Source organism: Dipteris shenzhenensis, chromosome 25 (assembly GCF_047967505.1).
Source record: "Dipteris shenzhenensis isolate YYH24624 ecotype China chromosome 25, Dip_SZ_1.0, whole genome shotgun sequence".
Lineage (NCBI taxonomy): Eukaryota > Viridiplantae > Streptophyta > Polypodiopsida > Gleicheniales > Dipteridaceae > Dipteris > Dipteris shenzhenensis.
The window spans coordinates 15,318,896-15,331,768 of record NC_141620.1 but is presented as its reverse complement, the minus strand read 5'-3'; positions in this window follow the sequence as shown (position 1 = coordinate 15,331,768).

The following is a 12,873-nucleotide window of genomic DNA, read 5'->3' as shown; positions in this document are numbered from 1 at the left end:
TTGAGTGTTCCTTTCACTTCCGTAGAGTGATAGAGAGAATTTCCGTCATACAATTCTGTCCATGTGAGAGAGAGAGACTTCCATGGATAGAGAGGTCTTCAAAGGTTTCGTGAGAAAGATAGGGAGTGTCTTCTTTCTGTGAGAGAAAGAGATTGAAATCTATTCATTCTGAGAGAAATCTATTGAGAGAGTATTCGTTAAGAGAGTTTCTTTCTCTCATGGTTCACAAAAAGAGAGTTTCCTTCAACAACTTGCGGCCTCTCCAATAGCATGCTTTAGTACACAGACCGACCGGCTACATAGTCTCAGCAAACGGCCTAAGCTTCATCAACCTCCCATCGTGACTCCTTCAGCAAACTCTCCAACGAAGCGCCACTCCATCAACGACACCTCAATAGAGCCCCAACTATCCTCAACGATTGGCTATTGAGCCTCGACTCCAAGCCTTCTCTGCAGCGGACGCATAGCGGCCAAGGCTCCCTTCAACAACTGCTACAGGCCATTGACGCAGGCCATTGACGCGATGCCAGCTTCCCAAAGGTCTACAGCGGCTCCTTAAACAAGCTGCAACAACCACCGGAAGCTCCATCAGCTCGCTGTTCTGCCTTAGCGGCACGTCTCTCTGCCTCTCAAGGGGTTTGTAGCTCCAGAGCAGCCAACGCCTTGCCACAACGGCTCCTCCCTGCACAGCCAAGGCTTCATAGCCCAGCTCACAGAAGGCCATGGCCCAGCAACAATGCCTGCTCCTGCATTGTGACCTCTGGAGCGAAAGCCATGGCTCCTCCGAGTGCGAAGCCACAGTAGAAACGGCCACGCTCACAGCCAGCAGTCGCCAATGCCAAAGCCTTCTCGTCTAATGGTCAGTGCAGCTCTCCAGACGCGACTTTCTCCATCAACGACTGCTTCAGCCTATCTTCCAACAGTCCAAACGACGGAATAGCCAGTCGCACGGCTCACGGGTTTCTTTGCCACCGTCAAACAGAGCACGAGTCTTCTGCACGAGTCTTCTCTACCATCGACAGAGCGACCTCCAACAAAGCCTAAGCTTCAGAGCACTTTAGGCTCCCAGCTTCCTCCAGCGCATCGCCGCCTCGAACGATTGGCCGACTCCCACGGGCAGCGACGGACCTCCAACGGACCTCCAAGCTTCTGCAAGTAGACGAGAGAGACGACAACGAAGGACGAAATCCGAGATTCCGTCGGCATCTCCAAGATTCCGGCAGACCACGAGGCGACACGTGGCATCCCACACTCAACCCAACCTTATCCTCAGGGTCACCACTCACCCCAGAAGTGGTCTGCGTCATCCTGCCACGTCATTCTGCCATGTCACCTGCCACGTCATCACTGCCATGTCACCAGGCCACGTCACAGTGCCACGTCATCAGTGCCACATCATCAGTGCCATGTCATCAGGCCACGTCATCAGGCCACATCATCAGTGCCATGTCACCAGGACACGTCATCAGTGCCACGTCAGCATTGCCACGTCACCCTACTGACATCATCTGTGCCACCTCAGCACTGCCACCTCAGCAGTCCAGTCAGCACTGACCCTCTGCAGGCACAGTCCCTTGCCAGGCACACTGTGCACACACTGCATGTGCACACTCCTGCCACCTCAGCACAGAGCTTCACTGGCACACCTCTTGCTAAGCACAGTGCCACATCATCACTGCATGTGACTCACAGTGACACATCATCATTGAGCACCATTTGCACTCCTTTTGCCCCTCCACCTAGATCAAGTCGTATCTCTTGATCCAGGAAGAATTTGAGGGTGCTCCAAAAAGGAAAGTCGCTCGTTTTTTTGTGCTCTACGCGTTCGTTACATCACGCGCACATTTCGGCGCAAGTTACACTCACATTTATGCCTTGCCGACAAAACCACTTCCTTCACGCACATTTGCCTCTACATCAACGCATCTGACCCAGCACTTAAAAAGAACAAAAGAAAAGGAATTATTTGCTGCTCTTTCATCGATCGACGGTTGGTTTAGATCTAGATCACAGAGTAGACTAGATCGCCATAGAGGGGACGCTTTGAATTCCCCAAGTTGCCAATCTAAGCCATGCCCGAAATTCCCGACTAGTACCTACTCGAAGTCAGTCCATACGCTCACATCCGATTTCACATCATTACATTACCTGAAACCTTACGTTCATCAGTTCAGTGAGCAGACTTCAGAGTTCAGAGGCATTGCAGCTTGATTCAGTGGGCAGATAGCACTTGATTTCACACACACATGCCACCATTGTAAAGCCTATTTGGCTATCTCACGGCATCGTGCACATCATTTCTCAGCCTTGTAAAGCCTCTTGGCTATTCCCGGCATCATTGCCACAAGCCTTGTAACACAGATCAGATCTTATATACTGCAAATCTATCTTCACCGACGGTACAAAGATTTCACTTGGCATCTTCAGTGTATTTGCAGTTGATTCATACAGAGTTTTTCAGGACACTTTTGAGTACATTGTTTGCACCATGTCGACTAGCAACCTCAATCTGGAGGCATTTGCTAAGTTAGACAACTCCAATTACGGTACATGGAAATACCGAATGGAGACCATTCTTGTGCTTCAGGACAAATGGGAGTATGTCGATGGATCTATACCTAGATCATTGGCCGATCCAGCCACCAGTAGCTCTACTCCATCTGTTGTCACAGTACCAGCAACGGGATCTACATCAGGATCTACATCTACACAAACAGTTTCCACACCAGTAGCAGATCCTGCCATTGCCTGAGCTCAAGCAGAATGGGATAAGAAAGACAAGTATGCCTATCACCTGATCAAGCAGAATGTGCAAGATGTCATGCTAGGACAGCTCAACACAGTCAAGACATCAAAAGAAGCATGGGATATGTTCGCAGCTCTCTACGAGTCCAAGAACACATCCAGGATTCTCACCCTGAGAAACCAGATCAACCAGAGTTTCCGCAACAGCAGTGGAACAGGTCATGCTTATGTACTCCGCATCAAAGACTACAACAATCAACTTGCAGCAGCAGGAGAGACTATGAATCCCGCAGAAATGGTTCAAGTAATCCTAAATGGACTAGGAGAAGGATATGAGAATCTAGTCCAGAGTGTATTGCCATCCAACGGCAAATTCCAACACTGGAAGAACTTCAGTTAGTTCTACTTGGTGAAGAACTCAGGACTCAGGCCATTCAAGCACGTAAAGGTCATTCTAATGATCAGGCATTCACAGCCTCAGACAGAAGCAGAGGCAAAGGCAGAAACAGAGGTAGATCATATCAGAAAAGTGGTCATCATCAACAAAATCAAAGTCAACATCAGCATCATCCTCAACAACATCAGAATCAGCAAAGAGGAAATCATTCCAACCGAGGAAGATTCCAAGGACGAGGGAATGCATCCACCAATGTGTCAAACATTCAATGCAACTACTGTCACAAGTTTGGACACTATGAAAGAGATTGCCGCAAGAAGCAGTATGACCAAGGCGGTCAATCCAGCAGTAATCGAGGGAATTCCTGAGGAAGAGGAAATCATCGTGGTGGACATTCTAGTCACAGTCATTTTGCAAATGAACATGGAAATATGTTTCTTGCAAGTGAGGAATTGCATCAGACTGATACAATGCACCTAGACACTGATTTCAATCCCAAAGAGGATTTCAGCTATCAAGTCAACCAAGTGGAAGAGGATCCTTGGTACATCGACAGCGGTGCATCATCTCATATGACAAATCATCAGGAATGGTTCATAGAAATGAAGCCATTAGAAGGTCAAAAGAATGTCATCTACACAGCAGACAATACACCCAATCCGGTTCAAGGGACAGGTGTTATCCCTATGAACAATTTCACTGGTACAAAAGGATTAGTCAAAGATGTGCTCTATGTTCTGAAGCTCAGCAAGAACCTTTTGTCAGTAGGTCAAATGACGGAACACAACTACAAAGTCATCTTCGACGGTGATGAATGCACTATCAGAGACAAATCCAAAAGAGGTCAGCTAGTAGCAAAAGGTGTCAAGGAAGGACGCTTATACAGGATGCTAGCTACCGTACCAGATAAGCATGCCATGTCAGCTCAAATGCAATAGATGCCACTATCTACAAAATGGCACAAGAGATATGGTCATGTCAACTTCAAGTACTTGTTAGATCTCCGGAATCAGAATATGGCAATTGGGATTTCGAAGCTACAGTTTCTTGGAAAGGTTTGTGAAGCATGCTGCTTCGGCAAACAAAAGCGAACCAACTTTGTCAGAAGTACTTCTCGTGCACGAGGTATTCTTGATTTGATTCATACAGATGTATGGGGTTATGCCCAGACCCGCAGCATCAATGGTTCACTTTATTACTTGACCTTCATCGACGACTACAGCAGATATTGTTGGGTCTACTTTCTGAAAGAGAAATCTGAAGTGTTTGCCAGATTTCAAGAATTCAAAGCCATGGTAGAAAACCAAACAAGCAGAAAGATCAAGGTCATGAGATCAGACAGAGGAGGTGAATACATGTCTTCAGCATTCATGAACTTTTGCAAAAATCACGGCATTCGAAGACAATTCACATGTGCAGATACTCCTCAGCAAAATGCAAGAGCTGAAAGGAAGAATGGGACTTTAGCAGACAGTGCTAGAGCAATGCTTAGTGAAAAGCATCTTTCGAATCAGTATTGGGCAGAAGCAATAGCTACAGCTAACTACTTGCTTAATCGGCTTCCTACCGAACCGATACAAGGTATGACTCCTTATGAAGCATTCACTGGACACAAGCCACGCATTGGGCATCTCCGCATATTTGGTTGCATAGCATATGCCCACATACATGATGATCATCACAGGAAATTATGCGAAGTCACGCAAATGCATCATGGTTGGCTACAGTGAAGAAAGCAAAGCATACAAATTGTATGATCCCATCAACCGCAAAGTCATTATCTCCAGAGATGTAATCTTTGATGAGGAATCAGAATGGAAAACCTCACCTACACAGGAGATAGAAGCATCGACTTCACAGTCATCTACAGAACAGGTTGATGAAGAAGAGCAAGAATTGCCAGCAACACCCCAAGCAGTGCCACAGCAGCTCAGACGGTCTACTAGGGAAAGCAGACCACCAGCCAGATTGACATATGCTCAGAAAGGCAAAGCAATTCAGGTGGAAACCACCAACTATGCTCTTATGACTACCATCATGGCTACAGAAGAGCCAGTGTACTTTGAAGACGCAGTAGACAAACCAGAATGGCAAACTGCTATGAATGAAGAAATGGATGCTTTGTATAAAAATAACACTTGGGAATTATGCGACCTTCCACCAGGAAAGAAGGCCATAGCCAACAAATGGGTATACAAAGTGAAGTACAATCCAAATGGCAGTATTCAGAGATACAAAGCCAGATTAGTTGCAAAAGGATTTGTACAACAATATGGCCAAGATTATGATGAGACTTATGCTCCAGTAGCAAAGATGGATTCCATACGGTTCTTGATATCACTAGCGACACTCAGTAAATGGAATGTGTATCAGCTCGATGTCAAGAATGCATTTCTCAATGGTTATCTAGACGAGGAAGTCTACATGCAACAACCAGCCGGTTATGTTGAACCAGGAAAGGAGAACAAGGTTTGCCATCTCAAGAAAAGTCTCTATGGCTTAAAGCAAGCACCCAGAAGTTGGTATAGCAGAATTGACAAGTATTTTGTTGCTCTGGGATACATGAAGTCCAATGCAGATCATACTCTCTACTACAAAGTTCAAGGGGAAGATATTACTATTGCACTTTTGTACGTAGATGATCTGATAGTGACAGGAAGCAAGGATAGCTTCATCAGAAAACTAAAACAAGACTTATCTGCAGAGTTCGACATGAAAGATCTTGGACTTATGCACTATTGTCTTGGAATTGAGTTCTGGAGAGATTCAGATAGCACATTCATGAGTCAGCTCAAATATGTTGACAGTCTCCTGAAGAAGTTTCATATGGCAGATTGCAAGATTGCAGCCACTCCCATGGAACAGAGTTTGAAACTTACTAAAGATTCAGAAAAGCCTACAGTCAATGATAGATACTACAGGCAACTCATTGGATCTCTTATATATCTGACAATCACACGGCCAGATATTTGTTATGCAGTAAGCTCACTAGCACAGTTTATGGCAAATCCAAAACAGTCTCACTGGAATGTAGCCAAAAGAGTCTTGAGATACATCAGAGGTACAAGACAATTTGGGATAGAATACAGAGGAAGTCATCCACGGTTGCATGGATACTGTGACAGTGACTATGCTGGAGATCATGAGACCAGGAGATCGACACAGGGATATGCATTTTTCCTTGGTCAAGGTGCTATATCATGGTTGTCAAACAAACAGCCAACTGTTTCTTTGTCTTCGACTGAAGCAGAATATAGAGCACTCACTACAGGTGCATGTGAGGCTATATGGCTCAGAAGACTATTGTCAGAAACAGATTACTTTGATGAGTCAAAGCCAACAACAATATACTGTGATAATCAATCGGCTCAAGCATTGGCCAAAAATCCAGTATATCACTCCAGGACAAAGCACATTGATGTCAGAGAGCACTTCATCAGAGAAAGAGTGTTACTTGGTGACATCACACTGCAGCATTGTGATAGCAAAGAAAATGTTGCAGACATCTTTACCAAACCACTCGGTAAAGAGCTATTCGAGAAACACCGACTAGCTCTTGGTTTGATGCAGAGGAAGGACATTCCCATTAAAGGGGTGTGATGGAATGTAATGCTCAGTCCTTCTTCGATTCCCCAGAATCATCATCTTGAGGGAAGGCCTACTTCATGATGTTGATCTTGAGGGAAGGTGTTGAGAGTTCACGCTCAACATCATGTGATCATGTGTGCATAGCACCATCACGTGATCATATGTGCATAGCACTAACCTTATAGAGTGCTATAAAGGAAAGGGTTAGATCCCCTAACCCTAACCCTAAAAGGGTTTGTATATATTCTATTTTTTCAACTAATTCTAGTGTACAGTTAGTCATTTGTGGTGTGCTCTCTAGCTGTGCCCTCTCTCCTCATCTCCACTCTTCTCCTCTCCCCTCTTCATATTTTGTCATTGGTATCCCCTGAAACAAAGGAGAAACAGCTTGGGCGCACAATGTTGAAGATGTTGTCAATCAGAAGGACCAACGTGGCTCTAGCAGTTGAACATAGAGCAAAAACAATGCATGATCATTCCGATCCGAGAAGTCTGTGGGCTTCAACAGAATGCAAGAAAAGAAGAGGCAGTCTAAGTGCAGAAGTCATTGCTACAATGACGACATTTTGGCACGAAAATACGAGAGTTTCTCCAAATAGAAAGGACATTTGTAAGAAGCGGACGGGACAAAAGGTGTTTGAGGAGCACATCATACACATGCTAGATACGACACAGGTCAATGGTGCCTAAACTAGCCCGGTGGTTGTTTGTGATTGAGCTTTGGGATAGTTTACTTGTTTCTTTTCTTGAACTAGGCTTGGACTAAATGTGATTGTCCTAAACCAGCCCGGTGGTTGGAACATCATGCAACCATAGGCTAGTTCAGCTCTATCGCCAGTGATGTAATTGTCATGAACCAGCATGGTTGAATAGACATTAGTTGTTATCCAGCTCGATGGCATCGTTGAGCAAAAATTAACAGCAATATATTTCATAATATATTGTTATTTTACTAAACTAGCTTGATGGTTGGAACATCATGCAACTATGGTTGCTTTAGCTCAATCACCAGTTATGTGATTGTCTTGAACCAGCGTGGTTGAATAGACATTAGTTATTGACCAGCCCGGTGGTTGAAATTATTGTGTTTCTTAGTACTTAAATTCGTTAAATTTAATATGCTGCTATTCGGGTCATATACCACTGTTAAATTGTGGAATTCAGAAATGAAAAGCAATATATTGTTATTTTCTAATGGTAAAATTCAGAAATGAAAAGAAATATACTTATTATTGTCTAATATGTAAAGTTGAGACCGTCAAGCTAAACCATCCCAACGGTTGAAACTGTGATAATGTCCTAAACCATCCCCATGGTTGAAATTGTGACTGTCCTAAATGTCTCCTAAACCAGCCTGGTGATTGAGATTGTGATTGTCCTAAACCAACACGATGGTTGAAAATTATTTTGCTTCATTATATACTTTAATTAGACTGTGTTTTGTATTCTTTTAGTAGTAGCAAAAAGAGAGGTCATTGTTCTGTTGTTCCCGCATGTTGGGTCAACAGACAAAGTTGCATCTCAAGTTTGTGGATCATAATCCGGACATTTCAATTGGGCAGAGCATTGTAAGCCCTAGTACGTTAGGAAGCTCAAAGACAAGAATGTTTGTTGTTGCAAAGCACACATCCAATTTGAAGCTGAAGAAGAAGATGATCATCAATACCACAATCTTGCTCTATACATGATGAAGTTGCTTCTTGATTCCTTCGTCCCTCATCCTAAGGCTGTGGATGTTCTCCTTCATCTCCTCCACTTTTTGCTCACTCTATGCAACAGCTTCATCAGAGTCCCTCAGCATCTGTTGAACTTTCGTAAATTCCTGAAAAACATCTTCATGGGAGGTTTCCAAGACTTCCACTCTAGTTTGGAAATCTCGCCGGGCAACGGACTGCTTTTCATAACTGTTGAAAGCCATGGCAAGCTTGTGCGAACATCTATCATGATCTTCTTGCAAGGTATTGTAGCTTGCTCTTTGGACTTCCAACAGTGTTTCAAAAAAACAACCCTCACCATGGCTGTTGCAAATTTCTCCACCGCGGTGGTTGGAACTTGCTCCACCATAGTGACTGTTCTCTGCATCCTTCCTGCTGGCTTGGGGATCCGCCTCGTTGTCTTCTCCACCCCGGCTTCTTTCTGCCCCATCATTCTTGGCCTTGAAGCTCTCTCGCAGTTCCTGCATCACCTTTCTGGTTTTTGCATTCTCCCTTTTTCAGCTCCTCCATCATCTGGCCTTTTTCAATGTTCAATGAGTTCTGTATGTTGCAGAGCCCTTTGTAAAGACTCTCCTTTTCAGCTCTCTGATCTTCAAGGTCCTTTTGCATCTTTTCTAGCTCCTTGTCTGCCATGTCCCCATCATTTCTCACTTCTTCGAGCCTATCTCGGAGCTTCTCCATACACTTCTCTGCTTCTTCTCTTCTATGCCTTTCCATGTCAACCAATTTTGTGGTGGCCTCAGCTTGCTCTTGTGCCTACAAGGCCCTCGCTTGTGCCTCCTCTACCTTGGCTTCTGCACCTTCCCTAAGACTCTTCTCAAGTTGCGCTGCCTTTGCTGCATCAGTGGCTTTCTCTTGTGGAAAAGTCACCTTCTGAGACATCTGCTTCTCGTATTGCTTAAAAATCCCTTTGAGGGTGGATGACATCAGCTGCATTGCAACTCTAGCAGACTAAGATGATGAGAAGATGACAATTGGGATTTACCATCCACGCAATTCTTCAAGTTGGTTAACACACTCTTGGAGATCGCCCTTGAGAAAGATACATCACGTCCTTTCAGTTGCTTTACTGCTGCTTGAACCTGCCAGAACTTGTAGGTTCCTCTTGTATCAGGAAAGAAGTGAATTGTCTTCTTCAGTACATCTTGGAGGTCTATTGGCAAGCTTGAAATCTTGACTCCATCATCTTTACTAATCTGAGCATTGGGGTATACATCTAGAATATCCTATCTCTTCCACTGCTTCTTGAAAAAGTATACTTACATACTGCCTCTAGAAATTCCTAGAGCCTTTTCAATCACGCTTTCATTGATGGTAATCTTGTGACCTTGACAGACTAGTTGCCCCTCGTTCACGTTCACCTCCTACACCATCCTGGTGAAGTTTTGGAGAGCATCCAAATTGGGCTTTTGAATAGCGAGAGAGGAGCTCCCATATGTCATGATTCAAGATCAAGGGAGGAGGGGCTCTGGCACTATGTTGCAGAGGGGGAGGAAAGATTGTGTGAGGAGCTCCTGGACTGCTGTGCAGGGTCCATTACAAGAGGGGATAGAAGTTGCAGGAAGAGTGCAAGGAAGAAAGAAATGGTCAAGAGGGATAGAAGATGAAGCAGTGAAGGAAATGGAATAGTGGAGGCTTGAGATTGCAAGGGAGAACGAAACATTCGAGAGGGATATAAGAGGAAACTGTTAAGGGAATGGAATAGCCGACTACACTGTCAAGGTGAGAGCCACCGCGGCTTGCATGGTAATGAATGATTAGAGGTGGTGGCATCTAAAATTCCTAGCCACGTCTGTGGTGGCACACCAGGCTGTCAGTTAATTACCAACCACCGCAGTGGCCTGCAATTACTCAGCTTCCAGTTACCACCACTAGGCTTGTGTTAACGTCCACAGAGTACAGGTGCCAAATGTAGGGTAATCAATGAGTAAAGGTGACCAACCCGAATGATCTACTCCAACAAGACAAGCTCAAGGGAGTTTGATACCCAAATACACCAAGGTCAATGATTACAAGCAATGTGCACACGGTAGGAGTATAGCTCAAACTTAGGGAGTTTGATCCCCAAATACCCAAAGTCTGCTCCAAAGTCCAAGGATTCAAAGATTCTAGGCAACGTGCACAGGATGTATGTTCTAGTTGCCCTCGCCAAAAATAAGGAGATTCACACTTCTAGGCCACGAAGAGTGCATGCGCCTTGCACTTTTCAGCTCCACATCCTTAGGAAATAGTGACGCCAACAAAAATAGCCACGAAAGGAATACAGCTCAAACTCAAGGAGTTTGTTCCCCAAATATTCCAAAGAAAAGGCTTCCCAACAACATTCAAGGTTGTCATGGGGTGTCTCGCGGAAGCATAGCCTCGTCACTCTAGGTTTCGAGCCTAGTCTACGAGGTTCGAACCCCAAATAGGTGAAGGTGTGAGGGCGCTCAAGGAGTTTGAGCCCCAAATCACTCAAGCCTAGGAGTGGCGAGGCTAACACAAGCACTCTTTGGGAACTGGTTAAGATTACCTCCTAATGCCAGGCTTGTCCCAAGCGCTTTAATATCATGGTTAACACAAGCACTATTTTTGCTAGTAGGGAGAGTTGGTAAGAATAGCAATATGCCTTGGCACCCTACGAGCCCAAGAGCCCATGGTTGTAAAGTGAGGGAGAGTGCTTAAAAGGAAAAGGGTGTGTCCTGCCTTCAAAAGGTGGCATGTATAAAAGACCAAATGTTTGACTTTGGTCTTCATTGTTGTTTGCACATGTTTGAATACAAGCTCCCTCTTCTCTTCCAAGAGAGTTTTTTGGGTGTTCTCTTGTTTCCATTGTAGTGCCTTTGTGGCTGTCACTCTATCCCCCTTCACTCCCTTCTCCTTCTTCCCTTCCTCCCCCTTCCCTCTCCCTCTCCCCTCCCCTCTTCCCCTTTCCTCTTCCTCGTGTTAAACCACATTGCAACGATTTGAAGGCCACTTGAGTGACACTTACGGATGGCTCGTGCTATGCATTGCTCTCACAAGGAGTAGCTAGGAGTGGAGACTCCCTTGGCATATCTTCAACTACCCCACGACACGTGAGTCACCATTGAGACCCACTACATTTTTGGTGCCACTGTCGGGGATAAAAGGTATGCTTTTGCACTTGCACTTGTCTTCCTTTGATATCTATCCATTGCACAAGTTTTCAAGCTTACCTTGGAGCTTGTTAGTGGAGTTGTAGGAGAGAAGAGAGGTGAAAAGAGAGAGAGAGAGAGAGAGAGAGAGAGTGAGAGAGAGAGAGAGAGGATGGAAGTCTATTTTTTCATGTAGGAATGCCATTTTTGAGCTTGGGAAGCTTGTTTTGGATGCTTTTGGTGTTTCAAGTTGATAGGAACTTAGTAGGCTTGATTGCTAAGGTGTCTGTGTGGTCTAATCACCTCAAAAAACAACAAAACTAAGGATTTGTGTCAAGTTTTGAAGTATTTTCATGTTCTAGACCTCCCCTTTTCTGAGTTTTTGTATTTTGGCTTTCAAAAAGTGTTTGTTTTCAAGTTTTTTTTCATTGAGCAGGTAGAATAGGTAGTGTAGAACCCCCCCATCACAAAAAATCATGAACAAAACTTGCAAAATCCTTAGAAATCATCAAATCTCAGTCGGCAAAATTGTGTATGACTATCCCATCGAGTCGGCACTGTAGTGTATCGCACCAACTAGATTCCCCATCAATCGACGCGTTAGCTAGATCTCGTTGATCAACTTGCATTGACTCGGTGCCTTAACACTTCCCTTCTTACCTAACCTCTGACCACGGTTTACCCCACCGCCTGGAGTTAATGTGTGTCAGAGGTATTTCTGCATCGATCTAACAAGTCGTTGATCGGTGATGTAGTGGTTCCCCACCGACCATTGCTATCTTGCTACCCCACCACCGATGCAGAGAACCCACCCCTCCATCCATGGTCATAATCATTCCCCTCTACCATCGCGTTACTCCATCGCACCGCCTGTCATTGTGCAATCTTGCCGTCTAGTGTTTTTCTCTTACCCCACCATCGTCGCTATACTATCCTGTCGTCCAATGTCATACTGTATCCCTACACCCGTGGGGGTATCCCTTCCAACCGATCGCACTGACCATGTGGCAATTATTTTCCCACCGATCATCGTGATGCATTCATCACCCCGACCAATGCTATTTCCTTATTCCACCGATTGTTGTTGAAAGGTTACATCGTCATCCACCGCCAAAACCATACTACACCACCCGTTGCTATACCTGTAGCCCACCGATCGGTGCCGTAGAGTTATCCCACCAATCGATGCGATACCTCTGGGGTAGCTAAGGAGTTAACAAAAAATCCCAAAACCTCAATTCAGCTTGGGTGTCCCCAGCCAGAGGCATCCCACATGCACCTGAGGTCCGGAAGGATTTTGCCAAAGGGTCTAGTGCCAGAAGAAAGCACGTCA